This window comes from Bidens hawaiensis, unplaced genomic scaffold, assembly GCF_021521415.1.
Source record: "Bidens hawaiensis isolate Kalapana, Puna unplaced genomic scaffold, B.hawaiensis_p1.1 tig00006607_1, whole genome shotgun sequence".
NCBI classification, from domain to species: Eukaryota; Viridiplantae; Streptophyta; class Magnoliopsida; order Asterales; family Asteraceae; genus Bidens; species Bidens hawaiensis.
The window spans coordinates 443,907-456,344 of NW_027491446.1; the positions used below are offsets into that span (position 1 = coordinate 443,907).

At 36.3% G+C, this 12,438-nt stretch overlaps 1 non-coding gene across 1 annotated transcript; it reads left to right on the forward strand.

The window, feature by feature from the left end:
- The first annotated feature begins 10,808 nt into the window (after window positions 1–10,808).
- On the forward strand, window positions 10,809–10,880 carry TRNAW-CCA (transfer RNA tryptophan (anticodon CCA)). Its single transcript has one exon. It is a non-coding gene; the product is annotated as a tRNA-Trp (tRNA).
- The last annotated feature ends 1,558 nt before the right edge of the window (window positions 10,881–12,438 follow it).

A 12,438-nucleotide genomic window follows, 5' to 3' on the forward strand; every position in this document is an offset into this window, starting at 1 on the left:
CCGATTACCCGACCCAATTACCCAATAACATAAACCCATTTACCCGATTATATACCCGATGTACCCCGGTATAACTTATTATATTATATACATACTATATTCCAAATATATTGTTTGTCGAAACTTATTTATGTCAATTATTTGAGACATTTTATCTTTACGGTAACCATCTTTGTAATCAATTTCTTATATTTTATCAAAACCCTATAAGAAACCCGAAACCCGATGGGTTTGGGATAGACTTTCATAACCGGGTATGGGTTTGGGAATACCTAAACCTGAACCAAACCCAACCCATTGCCATTCCTAGGTACAATATGATGACAATACAACAAACGCTAAACAAGGTCGGGTTCCACGCGCCACTTATATAATTCAAGAGCCATATGACGTGGGTAGTTAGCACATACCTCATCAACGTCATTTCCATCATCATACAAACCAGAACACCTGAATTAGAAGTGTTACCCTTGTCTTGAGGCACGTTAACTTCACTTAAACCGATAACCATTTCTTTTTTCTCGTATGAAATATTCGAGTTTCTCCAGTAGCGTATACGATCAAGAAACCATGGGAAAAACACTGATAACATCTCCATTTTAGTGCTTTGAAGTTTTTCATTTCTCCACCTTTTATCTGTCCAGTATTGGGTAATTTCCATCGTTCGCAGATCTATACGCACGAGTAACCAATCACCACCAGAATGAAACGAAAACGGAATATACACTTGGTCAACCTCCCAAAATCGTGGATATGGGTCTTTTGTTCCGGCTAGCTCTATGGCAACTATGGAGTCTTCGTTTTTCATTTCGTCATAAAAACACGGAGGCAACACCGTCCAACGGAGTCTTAAATATGGATTAGTTCTTAATTTTGTGTATCGAACGATCATCAATCTTGTTATCCACGCTTCGATGTGCTAAAAACATATTTATCATAAATATTAGTTAGTCATTTAATGAAGCATATATCTAAAAGTATATAAAACTTTATATAAAAGTATATAAAACTCTAGAATTTTACCGTTTTAGAAAGGGAACCATTGGACTCGTACCCTAACAAAGTACCCCAAAAACTTAAATTTAGTTTTTTCATGGGTAAAAACTTTGTATAGCAAAATGGGGCGTCTCCGTTAATATAAAACTCAACTACATCTCTTGACCAACTTGTTTTAGCTGGATTAGAAACTGCAAAATTATTTTTTTCGTGGGGGTTTTTTGGGGGGTTTTTGGGAACATATGAAGAAGATGCCAAAGTTATTGCACGAGGCCTCGTTAAACGCCTCCAAACATCATCAGTCCATATTGCCGATTTGGAAACTGGTTGTGAGGTAAACAATTCTTCATTTTTTTCTTTGTCTCTTCGGTGCGCCATTTGGAACAAAATTAAGTGTTTGAAAGATGGTAGGGTTGATGTGAAAATGTTAAATATGAAGTATGTATTTATAGTTGAAAGTGGGTAATGTATCGTTTGAAACAAGATGTATTTATCTCTTACAAATTAATACCACTCATCTACAAATCTATGTCGTATAGTTTTACCAACTTCATACTACCTGCCAAAGTCCCAACTACCAAGTTACACATTTAACTCATTTTAGTAAATATAATAATAATAATAATAATAATGATGATAATAATAATAATAATAATAATAATAATAATAATAATAATAATATGTATTAAAACATTTTATAAATTTTAGTAAATCACTTATAAATACCACCATCCATACAAGATACCACCTCATTCAATTATAAACTCTACTTCAACCACTCTGTAATTCAACTTCCTCTTTCAACTTCCTCATTCAAGTATCAATTGTCTTCTTCTTTGCCATTCAACACCTTTTCAGTGCAGTTATATTATGGGGGTGAAGTGTCATACACACACGGGGTTGTTATGGGTGCTCCGGGAACTCGTAGCACTACGTTCTTAGTTTCTCAACAGATCAATTATTCCGAGTTGGTTGACAACATATGTAGATGTGTTCAAATTGACCGTAAATGTTGTTGTCTAGAGTTAACACTCTACTACGACTTCAATGGAGGTTCTTATACCGCACATATTCACCAAGAAAGTGATATGTTATTAATATACCAACTAGCTTCCCTTGTTCCTGGTTACACCTGTAAAATTCATGTGGCGTGAACGACGGTAGTTCCATACTTGTAACAACATGAGCATGATAGTTCCTCAATCATTGAAGACCACGATGAAGGTTTTTATACTTCCTTTTTTACATCCCTTTTAATTATCTTTATTGTCAAAAAAATGTTGTAAAAGGTAATAAATTAATATTTTTTTCTTGTAAGACTTTCTTGCCGAAGAAGTTGAAGACACATCAGAGACTCAGAGAGTGAACCGTCTGTTTCAGAATATGAATCGGAGGACGATGACCCACTCCCTCCTTTCCGCAACAACAAAGTCAGGGACTTATCCATTTTCCTGACCTTAATGTTGTTGGTAGAGGAATGGATGAAGACTATATTCCAATGGATAATTCTGCGGAAGATGAAATGGATCTTTGGGACGAAAAAGATCCAGAAATACGTTTAAATATGTATTTCACTTCAAAATCCCAAGTTGATTACGCCGTTAGAATGTGGAATATCAACCACAACAGAGAGATATTTATGGTAGAAACCCGACCCAAAGTCTTCACAGCGAAATGTAAAAGTATCAAACAAACAAACAACTAGCACGATGCCTCTCAACCATGTCTTTGGGCATGCACGACAAGAAAATTAAAAGATTCCAGTTGTTTCAAAATGACAGCATGACACTGGCTCACTCGTGTTTCACCATTGTTTCTCGTAACAACAACTGAGCCCTAAGATCAAAGGTTGTAGCAGCCCACATCCAACAACAAGTTCTTTCAAATTTATCGTATACTGTGAAACAAATTCAGTCTCTTATCAAAGAGAAACTTAATGTTGATATTACTTACGGCAAGGCTTGGGCTGCCAGGAAAAAATCCATCGAAAACATATACGGTAGCTGGGATGAAAACTTCCATGAATTACCAACCTACATAATGGCACTACAACAAGCAAATCCCGGTACCGTTGTCCAGTGGTTACATCATCCCTATAGTCCAAGTGATTGCTCAGTATTCAAGTATATATTTTTGGCATTCCGTCCAAGTATTGAAGCCTTTAGTTTTTGCATTCCTGTGATCTCTATAGATGCCACCCATATTTGGGGCACTTACAAGGGAAAAATATTGACGGCGGTTTCCAAAAACGCAAATAACATGATCTTGCCGATTGCGTACACATTGGTGGATGAGGAAACAAACGAGAGCTGGAAGTGGTTTCTTCAACAATTTGCTGACAGCGTTGAAGACCCCACAAGGCAAAAGTTGTGTGTAATTTTTGACAGGCATGCGAGCATAAAACACGCCATGGATAATTTAGAATCATGGAAGGAACCCCATGCCTACCATCGATTTTGTCTAAGGCATGTAAGAAGCAATTTCATGGCGAAGTTCAAGAGTGTGAGCTTGAAAAGAATGTGTTGGGAGATCGGATGCACAACACAACGAAGAAAGTATGATCGCCTGATGGATGAGCTTAACGCAACAAATAAAGAAGCGTGGCGGTACCTCCGTGTGACAGATAAAAAAATGGACAGTCATGTATGATAGTGGGAATAGACGATGGGGTAACCTCACCACGAACATATCGGAAAGCATGAACAATGTGTTACGTGGTGCCAGGATGCTCCCAATAAAGGCGTTAATTGAATGCACCTTTAAAAGAGATGTTGAGCAATGCGCCATACACTACACAACCGCGTTTAATTGTTCAAAGGACTATCCTCATCGCATATGGACAGTCTACCATCAACTGAAATCAGGGCCCGGAAAAACCGAGTGTTCCCTTATTCAGCACGTCATCAACGGTACAGGGTGGAGTCATCCCTACAAACATCGGACGAATCTGTCTTCAGTCCGTATAAGGTAGAATTCCAAGAATGAACCTGCACATGTGGTAAGTGGAATGCCACCAAATCAGTGGAAATGAAAGACAAATGGTTGATCCAAGGTATTACACAGAAACCTACCGTGCACAATATAGTCAACAGTATTTTCCGGTGCCTCATAGACAAGATTGGTTGTACGTCGGCTGACGAATTAAAGGGGACCCATCGAAGATAACCATCTTAAGGGGAAGACGGTGTGCTAGGAGGATGCACAACGATATGGACGCCAGCTACGCTGAGGAAACGACGGGTCGTAGGTGTTCTGGTTGTAAATCAACAGGTCACAGGATCAACAACTGTCCGAACCGACAACATTAACTATTGTATTTTTTATCATGTATTCAAGTTTCTATTTGTTTCATTTTATGTCCTAGTTTTCAAGAGAATTAGATCATATTTCATTTAAACTATTTTTACGTTTTATGTATTATGTTTATGGACTCTTTATGGACTCTTTATGTATTTCATTCAATATAATATTGGCAAAGATGAGAAGCATACAATTTTAATAAAAATTATTAGATGATAATTAACAAAAATATGGCTAGTTTACTTGCATGCATGAAAAATCCACATGTTAATAAATGTTTTACACAAAATAAATAAAAATACAAATAATCACATGCTGAATTGATTTTTAATGTTTATGTGGAAGTCAGTTCAGACAGCCACAGGTGCCACAACCAACTAGTCTTGGATGTCTTCATGGTCTTCGATCTTGGCGTTCATCATCACTTGGTGGATTTAAGCCTTCAGGTTGATTCAACTGTAGTTCCAAGCTCATTTGAACCAAAGTTAAATGTTGGTACCGCGGTTGTTGTACACTAACACCGGTATAATCATAATTTTGGGGGTCTCCAAGAGTGTTCGTGTACATCGCAGGGATCATGTTACTTGTAGTAGTGCAGTCAAACAAAGAGGATACCCAATTGTTTTTTCTTCGTTGATGGTTGATGATCCCTATCCAACATTTTGAAACAAAGGTCGATAACCAGCTTACCAATCAAAATTGTAGGGACCCCCCCCCCCATAGTCGGCATTCGGGCCTCCAAAATTGGAGGGACCCGCCCCATACCCGGCATTAGTCCTTCCAAAATTGGAGGGGCCCGCCCCGTACCTAGCAGTAGGGCCTCCGACATTGGAGGGACCTGCCCCATACCCGGCAGTAGGGCCTCCGACATTGGAGGGACCCGCCCCATACCCGGCAGTAGGGCCTCCGACATTGGAGGGACCCACCCCCTGATCATCATCGTTAACAGGGTTTGCCCGAGGTCTAGGTCGACCACGACGCCCCCGAGGGTGCGGAGCATGTTAGGGAGCGTGTTATTGTGTCTCAAATCCGGTTCAATAGTGTGTATGTAGGATGACTGGTCCACATGATTAACATATTGAATTAGTTTATAAGCCATGTTTTAGACCCCTGAAAAATTTTCATAGTAATGGTCAGGGCCATGCTTTGCATTCTGATGGCTTCTTGACTAATGTGGCCTACTCCATCCACCTACAAAACGAAAAATTAATTAAAACCCAAACGCATTACTTATTTATTAAATTTAATTTTACATTAGTAATTATACTAACCAAGTATCTTGCCGTTCCACCGTGATCATCGAACCCACTATGTTCAACACCGGGGTCGTGCCTCGGGTCCTTTATGTATAACACAGTATGTCGATGGAACCATTCATTGTAAGTTTGGAGTGTCGTAGCCGTGATGGTTGGCATACCTTGCACCGCATTTTCGCGTCTTTGGTTCCAATTTTCGACATACTGGGCATGAACGTCAGACCAGTCTGTGGCCCAACCTCCCTTTCCGTGTTGTCTTACGAAGTGTCCGGAGCTCTTCACGTGATAAAGGCATAAGGTTAGGGACCTCCTGAAGAAATCTGAACTGTCTCATCACCCGTTCCACCGGATGATACTCAACAACATTCCAATAAATAAGACAACATGATGACCTCCAACTGTTTCTGCCTGATAGACACATTGGCGGGAGTCTATTCATCACGTCCTGATAAGGCATCCAATCAAACTGTTAAAACAAAAATATTGTTAATATTTAGTATTTACAATCTCTATAAAAAAACCTATATGGTAAACGGAAAAAAATGCATCGTCCTGTCGTAGATTTTGTAGTGCTATCCGGTGGGCCTTCAGCACGTGTGAGGAGTCTCTGTGTTACTCATGTGATGCTCCGCCCACCTTCAAAATACAATAATAAGTGTTACAATATCTACGAAAATATAATAATTAATCGAGATTAAATCTCCATCTAGGATATTCAAAATAAAATAAAAATTAAAGTGTGCATAATTATTATTTTCAAAATTAGTTAAACAACTTATATTTAAAAGATAACGCTTAGTATCACAAAAATTAAATTATTTTAAAATCAACAATTTTAAGATCTAAATTTGTGATAATAGATATCTATATTATTTGAAAATGTTTTAATACAACCCAACATTTTAAAATCTTATAATACAACCCAATATTATAAAAAATGATTCAAACTACTAAACCGTCAACCTAACATTTAATACAACCAAACATTATTAAAAAGTTATAAAATCTTTTAACATCTTGCTCCATATGGATGTCTCCAATTGATTTCTTGATCGACAATTCTGGGGCTCATTGTTCGAATCTGGGTCCATGCCCATACTTGTAGCAGTGACATTGGGCCACCAACTGCCTTTGTTTGGGGTTTGGTTCCCTTGTAGAGTTCTCTATACAAACACGCTAGGACAGCAGAACCCCGACTTAGTCGCCCACTAACTTGAGGGTCTTTCAAATGAGATGGTAAATGTAATGAGGCGTACCCATTATTTGTATATGCTAACATGTTACTAGAAGCAAGTATTAGGCAGACACATTGGGCACGCTGAATACAATCTATATCAGTAGATTCTTCATATATTAAGTTTTCTAACATAAACTCTACTATACATTTGAGTTTTAAAATTGATTTTTAAAATCAGATCCTTTTGTATTAAAACCCAAATAAGTAAGGCACATGTGCCTCCGTTGGTTGTAGTCGAACGATTCCTCGGACCCAGCTAACGCCTCGCCCTCTATGGGTAACCCCCATAGAACGTTAACATCCTCCAAGGTGACAGTCGCCTCGCCAAATGGCAGGTGAAACGTGTTCGTTTCAGGCCGCCACCAACCAGAGCTTCTACCAACGCTCGGTCAACTTTCCTATAACCACAACGAACAATACCACCAAATCCAAATGAATCAATATACCCCAAAACTCTACCCCTTAGTTGTATGATATCTTTCATGACTCGCACCCAAAATGTACCATCCCCTCGTTTAAAATCCAATGTAGAAATCTCCCCTCTCGTAGATTGAGGAACAACTTTCGGGCTCGATGTTCGGATCCTAGGTATAAAAGAGTATCATCGCTTGGACCCGGGTTGAGATACAAGTTCGGATTCATTTTCTTGGGTGAATTTGGGTGTGGGTTTGAGGTGTTGGATGTGGGTTGTGAAATTCAGTGTGAGATTGTATAAGTTTTGGTTTGAGAATGAAGGAGGGGGTGATATATATATAAATAGTTTTTAGTATAAGTAAGTTGTTTTAGTTTTTAAAAATTGTAAATGACAAACTTAAAATAGGGTGTACGTTTCAGGTTAGGCATAAGAGTTTTCTCACTTATCATAAAGCAAATTTTATGAGTTATAAGTCTAGATTTTAAAGTGTTGGAATAAAACAAACTATAATTAAGCAAACAATACTTAAGAAACAAGTTGATTAAAAACAAATGGATGAAACACATAACATCTTTATTAAAAAACACATAACAACTATAATAAAACATAGATTACTTCCAATGGCAATCATCATTTGACCACTTTGAATCCAATGAGTGCTCTCCAGGATACGGGTCATGGTGGTACTCCGGTTCAACTTCTTTTTTCCCTTCGTTTTCATAAATACTCTTCAACACATCTGGGTCTTCTAACAAATCTGGATTCAACTAGTCAAAAGTTAACTCCGGTGAGAGGGGTTGTGTGGGAGGGTGTACTTTTGCTTCAGGCTGAGGAAGCTTACAATTACACTAAGAAAACAGATATTTAGTTACTCAATCAAAAGACATATTTGATCAAGATAATAAATACATAAACACTTACACAATGTAGGATCCATGTATCGCAAATCATACGATAGAAAGTAGGAGCACCACAAAGGTAACATAACTCCTTGGGAATGACTCTTGTTGGACTGCTAGCATACACAGCGTTAGGATCCATTATAGTCGATTATGAATTACCAAGTAATTTTACCAACTACTCTCACTATTTATACACAACTTTGATACCATATACAAATTAGGGTTTTAAATAGAAACCCTAATCCTCTATTGCCAACAAAGGATTATGAACAAATTTGAATTTTTTGAAAACCCTATCCTTTTTCCACAATAGCGGATAGAAGAATTTTTTTTTAAAACCCTAACCCACCATTGGCAGGAGAGGATTAGGAAAAAAATATTTTCTTTGTTCACGGGTCTTTGAGATTATTTATTATGCAGCTTTGGCAGCTTTGAAGGCATGTGTAGGTAAGAAGATAAAAATCAATTAGGTTTAGTTGGGTAGGTAAAATATTAATAAGTAGGTAAAAAAACAAAATATTAATAGTTGGGTAGGTAAAATATTAATAAGTAGGTAAAATATTAATGATTTAAAAAAAAGGTTTTGGTGGAAAGTTTAAAACAAATAAGTGAATGGTGAAAATTTATTTAAAAAAATGTTACCAAAAACGGACTTGGAGGGGTTTGAGCCCGTGACCTCCCATTCCGTAACTAACTGATGTTGAATATAATGAAAAATCTTTTGGAAGAGAGACAATGAACATTGAACTTTATTTAATTTTGTTTATAGCAATGACACAAATGTTAACAATTTATATACATTTTATATAAAAAAAGAAAAGATGGTAGAACATAACACAAATTAACCTTCTAAACTCTGAAGATAAACTTATAGGCCGATACATAACTCATCAACAATTTCAAACACAAGAAGTTGCATAATTTGTTGGCAGCAATAATGTTGAATCAATAATGCATGTGATGACAGCTTTGATGTTGTCAGCTTTGTGCATGTGAGGTCTTGAATGTTGAAGACATTGATGCATGTGTATGTGTAGGGTAGGTATGCATGCTTTGTGCATGCATGTTTCTAAGGTTTGAACCCGTGACCTCCCATTTTGTAACTACTGTACTTACCAGCTGGGCTACCAGCGACGTGCGTTAGAACACCATTTGGATTATTTAAATTAACTTAAAAGCTAAAAGGGAAGAAAATAAACCCTAATCCGCTACCTCCAATGGCGGATTAGGAACAAAACCTAAAAGCCCTAATCCTCTACTGCCAGGAGCGGATTAGGAAGAATTTTTTTTTGCTGACTCGTCTTCTACCTTCTTCTACCCTACCATTGTGTAGCTTTAAAATTATGGCTCACGGGTCTTGACTGTGGATTAATATTGAAGGTGTTTGGCAGGAGCTTGCATGTGAAATGTTGCAGCTTTGAGAACATGTTGCAGCTTTGAAGGGATTTATGCATGCATACATTAAAGTTAGATGACAGATGGCAGCTTAAAAACTGTTTATACGTCGTTAGTTTGAAGATAACGGAATAAAAACGGGGTTTTTAAGTGTTTATCCTAATCCGCCATTGGCAGCGAAGGAATAGGTCCCACTGATTTATCCGCTCCTGCCAATGGCGAATCTTACTCCATTTTCAAACTAGTTCTTCCTAATCCGCTGCTGGCAGCAGCGGATACACCAGTTGCCTTTTTTTTTACTTTCCCCATTTTCCTTTTTTTTGTAAATAAACTCCATTTTGAAAAAAAAAATTCAATGATAAGTGTTCAAAATCGAATAACTCGTGTATGTTAGTCATAAAAAAAATAAGTGGAACCAAAAAGTTAGACAAGTAAAGACTGACCACTATTATTAAGTACTTGCTAAGAAATAAAATCAAGTCCCAATGATAACCAAATCGAATAACTCGTGTATGCTAGTCATAAAATATCTCAAAACTGATTGCGATTCTCTTGATGGATTCATGACTCGAATAACTATATATACTAACAAAACTTGCTAGCCAAGCAAACCTATTTGAAAACACAATTAATAGCTAGCAGGCTAACATCAGATAAACCTATATGTTTAATCCTAATACTTACTATTTCAACTGTTGTTCAAAAATAAAATCGTTATACGGGTTGGACCCGTTTCTTGGGCCATACAACATTTGATACATAAAAGCAATACATGAGAATTCTCTTCTGGACACGCTAAAAACAAAACTAATCTTCTATATGTTTTTTAATAATATGTTGTAACACTTGATATATTTCTAAATTATTTATTTATTTGTTGTTGTATAGTTTTAAATCTAGCCGGTCTAACCTTGATCTACCCGTCTCTTTACCTATTGTGGAAGGACGCAAGAGTAGTAATTCTAGCTATGAAGCCAATTTGAAGTAACTTTTGACCCGCTTAACCTTGATCAATCCATTTGAGTCGAGTCAATTTTTCTTAGACCTGTTTTGACCCTTTGAAATTGGCACCTCTAATTCTACTTGTGTAAAGGAACAATTTGTACTCTGTTTATGAAGAGTTATTATTCATATTGACCAACCCAGACCAACTTGTATAATGTAAAAATGTCATTTACCGTAATAACATTACATTTGATGATTTGATACAAATATATACATGTAGCAACTAGTAACTGTAAAAAAAATTCATGCACACATTAAATAAACGAGGTTAAAATGTTACATATCTGTCATATATTCAAAGTGGATCTGTGCTGCAATGGTAGCGCGTCTGACTCCAGATCAGAAGGTTGCGTGTTCGATTCACGTCAGGTTCATTTTTTTCAATTTATTTAGTTAAAACAACTTGGGCCTTACAGATCTAATGAAAAGCCCAAAGTAATTGGGCCTACACAGCATTTAACTTCCAAATAATATCAAATCTTTATTTATTTTAGAAAATGTAATAGTAATTTTCGAAAATGCAATAATAACCAAGTTTTAAAAGTGTTTCAATTAAGTTATATGTGCAAAAATTTTTTAAATCGGGTCACTAAATCTTCAAATCGAGTCTCATCGATTTTATTGTGCGTTAAGAAAGAAATGAAAGATAAGATGTGAAGGTCGGAATTTACAATATATGTAGTTAAATTAAAAAAGATTAAATATAACGTTAATTATATTAAATTTAAAAAAAAGTCACGGCACCACTCAACGTCGACATAAAAAAACGATAAAAATATTTTATATGTGAAACAAAAAAGAAAAGCGTCAAAAATACATGTTAAAACTTCTAATTTAATAAAATATGAAAGTTAAGTGACTTGCTTAAAATAGTTTTTAAACTTGAGTGCTATTCTTTGAAATTGTCCCGATTTTTTTAAACTATTTTTTTTACTGCTATTGGCGATTTGGTGTTCGAGGTGTAGGTGTATAAGAGAGGAATGGGCACCCATATGGGTAGGGTGTATTTGTTCCAAACCACATGGCAACACCACCTCACACCATGTGGGTAAGGTGTATGGCTTCATTTCATGGTAAATGTTTGTCACACAAAATTGATTCATTTTTGACCATTTAAGAATTAAAATGAATTAGTAAAAGTTCTAGGGTACTTGTGGGTAGGTGTTGATAGTAACTTTGTGGTTTATGAATAATTAAGGGTAGAAATAAGGTGGCAATACATGATTGATCAGCGCATGGGTAATACCCATGAGTGCCCCTTCCCCTCTAAAAACTGGCAGAGAAGGATTGTTCTGAAAAGGTAAAAAAAAATTGTCGCCAATTTATGCTCGATGGCGATTGGCAATTTCTGTCAAAAAAATGACTTTACACTGCAATTGGCAATTTCTGTCAAAAAAAAAAGGAAAAAGAAAACATTGCCAATGCAATCGACAATTTATGCTCGATGGCGATTCTTTATATTTCAAGCTAAGCAGTTAATGCAGAAAAATATCAGATATCGGTCAAGGACCGATATCTGAGATATCGGTTATCGCAGTGAGATCTCGGTAGTTTAATGTCATGTAAAATTCATATATATAACAATTTTAACATTAATAACTCAGTATAGTCTCATACCATTAAAAAATTAACATTTTGCAAATTGCAAAACACTAACAATCGTAGCAAGTAAGAATTGATTAAGACTTAAAACACTAACATTGAATACTAAAAGTTGATAATTAAGACTTAAAACACTGATATCGGGAATATCGGTGATATATTGGTCAAATATTAGTCAAATATTGGTCAAATATCGGTCAATATCGTTGATATTATCAGTACCGATATTCTGATTTATACATCGCCAAGGACTGATAACCAATATATCACTGATATATCCGTGATATATCGACGATATCGACTGCATAGATGTCAAGTAGTTTATTGTGA